The following is a 4,585-nucleotide window of genomic DNA, read 5'->3' on the forward strand; positions in this document are numbered from 1 at the left end:
AGCCACTGGTTGCCTGCCATGTTCTGCACCGCCCCCTGGTGGTCAGCGCATGTCATAGTGAGCGATCGAACTCCTGGTCCTGAGGGAACATTGTGCATGTATTAACCTTTTATATATATAGATAGATGTACGGACATTAACATTCACTCTATTTAGTATATAGTTCTGAGTTTTCACAAATGAACAGTTATATAATTATCACCACAATCAAATACAGATGGTTCTATCACCCCCCCAAAAATTCCTTGTACAGCTCATGTATAGTTACCTTCCTCTGACCATCAACCCCTAGCAACCACTGATGTTGTCTCTCCTCCTATAGTTTTGCCTTTTCCAGAAGGTCATAGAAATGGAATCAGACAATAAGCAGCCTTTCAGCCTGTCTTTCACTTAGCATAATGCATTTATTTGAGATTTATCCACATCATTGTGTATATCAGTAATACATCCCTTTTGTTACTGAATGGTGTTCCATGGTATGGATATATCACAATATTTTATCCATTAACTCCTTGAAGGACATTTAATTATTCCCCAGTTTAATTGTGAATAAAGTTGATAAAAACATTTGCAAACAAGTTTTTTTTAATGTAAACTATTTATTGAATATTTGCCACCAAATATTATTAAATACATTATCTTGCAGCATATTGCTTTCAAGTTAAAATGTCAGAAACAAACACCAATATTTACAATTCTTTTAAGGAATGTTATATAATGACACATTAAGGCGTAAATTCTTTTGGCTTATAATTCTTAAAAGAATGATAATAGCAAAAGTGATGCAAAATTTTCAGTGTGAGATTATGATTAAGCTACATTTTACAAAAATATGGTGTAAGATGGCAATAATCCCATTCAACATCCTGGATTAGATCCCTTCAGGAGGGACTGATAATTTATACAGTCAAACTTTAAAATTTACAGATAAAGGCAGTTCAATACTGCCACTGAGAAGTACATCTCTTAACATATACAACTTTCAGGCCACAGTTTTGAAGGTCTGAAGTATCAAGTTGGTTTGATGAATTAGTCGGTTGGCACTTATGAACACATTTATTGCCTTGCCATCTTTAAAATTGGTTTTCAGAGTATCACTGAAACTTTTGGAGTACTTTACAAATTATTTCTTTTGGTGTTCAAGTGCCCTGTGGTTCTGGTATTGATATTTCTTGAAGACATTATTCACTGTATCAAGAAGTTCTTTTATTGCACTAGCAATATCCTTGATTGTCTGCAGAAACCTCACCCTGTCATTGATCTCATCTGGGATCTTACTGAGAATCTGTTTAAGTGCCGGTGCCTTTTCGTTTAGGTCCTGGAATTCTGGCTCTGGTCGTTCAATCATATACTCTTCTACATCATCAGCTGCCATTCGAAGAAGTGATTCTGTGAAGTTAACTTCTATACTTTTTTTCTCTAAAATTTTCATTATGATGTCTTGTGTGAGTCCTGGATTTTCTTTTTCAGCCTTAATGAAAGCTGCTCTCAGTATCTGAGCTGCAGACAGATCTACTCGCTCTAGCTCATTAAACACAGGATACATGACTGCATAGAGAGGCATAGAAACCATGGAAGTGGTCTCAGCTTCATTCTTCATCTCTTCCATTGTCATCCTCATTCAAAAGCCAACTACAGTAGAAAAAGCAGTGCTAAAATGCAGAGGAATCTTCATTCACTGCAGTATTTCTTCTCTCTTTCTTTGTGATAAAAGAATAGGTCACAAAACATATATTGACCGGCCACTGAGACACTGACTTCACTTCCCACCTTTGAGCCCTCTTCAACTCCCGGATCAATTCACTCCGGCGACGCCGGAAGGACCCGAGAGGAACCAGGCGTTGTCCGGAATCCTCCAAACAAGTTTTTTTGTGAACATTTTTTTTGGGGGAACACCTAGAAGTAGGATTGCTGATCATATGATATGTGTGTGTTTAATTTTATAAGAATGGCCAAATTGTTTTCCAAAGTGGTTGTATTATTTGCTTTCTGACCATAAATATATGAGAGTCCCAGCACTTAGTATGGTCAATTATTATTGTGTTTTATATTTTAGGGTTCTTCTAGGTGAGTGGTAGTATCTCATTTCTTATAACTTATGATATGGTGTATCTTCATGTGCTTATTTGCTACCCTAGATTTTCTTTGGTGGAGCATCTTCAAATATTTTTCCCACTTTTAAATTGGCAAAATATTTGTTTTCTTATTGTTGAGTTTTGAGAGTTCTTTATTTCAGATAAGTCTTTGGTCAGACATTTGATTTACAGATATTTTTTTTCAGTCAGTAAGTTTTTTTATTTTATTTACTCAACAGTGTCTTTTGCAGGGCAAAAATTTTTAATTTTGATGAAGTCACTTTGTCATTTTTTTCTTGTTTGGTTGTGCTTTTGGTTGCCATATCTAAGCACTCTTTAACCTAACCCCAAATCACGAAGATTTTCTATTAAATTTTCTTCTAGAAGTTTTATGTTATGCAGTTAACTCTTTAATCCTTTTTTTTGGTTAATCCTCACCTAATGATAATTTTTCCATTGACTTTTTAGAGAGAGTGGGAGGGAGGGAGTATGGGAGGGGGAGACAAACAGAGAGAGAGACAGACAGAGAGAGAAACATCAATGTGAGAGAGACACATCAATTGGTTGCCTCCTGGATGCACCCCAACCTGGGCTGAGGATTGAACCTGCAACCCAGGTACTGCGCTTGACCAGGAATTGAATCTGTGACTTTTTGGTGTGTGGGTCGATGCTTTAACCACTGAGAGCACTGGCCAGGGCTCTTTAATCCATTTTGAGTTAAATATACGAGACAAGGTTCATTTTTCTGGATATGAATGTACAATTTTCCTAGCACTGTTTATTAGAAGAACATTGTTTCTCCTGTGAATTGACTTTACACCTTTGCCAAAATCAGTTGATTTTATATGTGTGGACAAAAAGGGGCCATATACGAACCTGATTAGCTTAGGGAAGGCCTGTGTGGTGACCTTACAAACTCAGAGACCTAAAGTAACCACAAGGATAGTCTCAAATTAAAACTTTTTAAACTAAAAGCAGTTTATGGCAGGTAGCCATGTACTAAGCTGGCATCATTCCTGACAAAGATGAATCTTTATCTTAACTGAGCCTGTCTATTGTCTTTTTGCGTATACTATAACATATGGACTCCTCAAAGCACAGGCACTGCTCTGTGGAGATCACAGATGCCCTCGTTGTCATTGAGTTAATTGTTGACTGTTAACTATCCTGAACCCACCTATGTAAAAGAAGTGTGTGTCTATCATTTTACATTTCATCCAGTCCCAAAGGTTTCCTTGCTTTGCTTTCTTCCATCTCCTTAATCTGTCATCATTGGATTTCACTTGTGTCTGCTCTTTTGATTGTAATGTATCAGATAAGGTGCAAAACTGTCATTCTCTGGAGCATTATCTCAATCCGTTGAGATTTTGCTTCCCGGCAACAGTTGACAGTTTGGCTCAAATAAACTAACAAAAAGTCTTCACAGGTCTGAATGGTTCTTACATTGACATGTGTGGATCTATGTCTTGACTTTATTCTCATCCACTGACTTAGGTGTCTACCCTTAGGTAATAGCACACTGGCTTTGCTCCTCTAGCTTTCTAGCAGGACTCTCAACCTCAGCACTGTTGGTGTTTGGGGCCAGGTAGTTGTTGTGGGAGGCTCCATAGGATGTTTAGCTGCCTGGCCTCTCCTTACTAAATGCTAGAACACCCGTGAGCCATGACAATCAAAACAATCTCCAGACATTGCTCAATACCTCCTGAGAGGAAAAAGCACCATTAGTTGAGAATTGCTGATCTATGTGGTAAATCTTGAAACTCAGATGTTATTCTTTTTCAAAACTGTTTTGGCTATTCTAGTTCCTTTGCTTTCTCTTGTAAATTTTAGGATCAGCTTGATTTCTATAAAAATCCTGCTGGGATTCTGATTGGGCTTTTGTTGAATCTATACATCATTTTGGGAAGATGTGACATTTTAACAATATCCAGTCCATAAATGGAGCATATCTCCACATTTATATAGGTCTCTTGATTTTTAAAAATGTGTTGTGTTGTTTTCAGCATAAAGGTCCTCTGTATGTATGTGTGTATATCGAATATATCCTATATAATAAAAGGTAATATGCAAATTGACCCTAACAGCAGAACGACTGGGAATGACTGATCACTATGATACACACTGACCACCAGCGGGCAGATGCTCAATACAGGAGCTGTTTCCTGGTGGTCAGTGCGCTCCCACAGGGGGAGCTCTGCTCAGCCACAATCCAGGTTGATGGCTGCCAGTACAGCGGTGGTGGCAGGAGCCTCTCCTGCCTCCTCAGCAGCACTAAGGATGTCCGACTGCAGCTTAGGTCTGCTCCCTGCTGGTAAGTGGATATCCCCCGAGGGCTGCCGGGCTGCCAGAGGGATGTCTGACTGCCAGTTTGGGCCCGATTCCCCGGGGGAGCGGGCCTAAGCCAGCAGGTGGACATCCTCCGAGGGGTCCCACACTGCAAGAGGGAATAGGCCGGGCTGAGGGACCCTCCCCCCCCCAGTGCACAAATTTTTGTGCACCGGGCCTCTAGT

At 39.3% G+C, this 4,585-nt stretch overlaps 1 pseudogene; it reads right to left on the reverse strand.

The window, feature by feature from the left end:
• Positions 1–869: 869 nt before the first annotated feature.
• Positions 870–1,841, reverse strand: LOC102439528 (annotated as a pseudogene).
• Positions 1,842–4,585: the final 2,744 nt, after the last annotated feature.

Source organism: Myotis lucifugus, unplaced genomic scaffold (genome assembly GCF_000147115.1).
Source record: "Myotis lucifugus unplaced genomic scaffold, Myoluc2.0 scaffold_54, whole genome shotgun sequence".
NCBI classification, from domain to species: Eukaryota; Metazoa; Chordata; class Mammalia; order Chiroptera; family Vespertilionidae; genus Myotis; species Myotis lucifugus.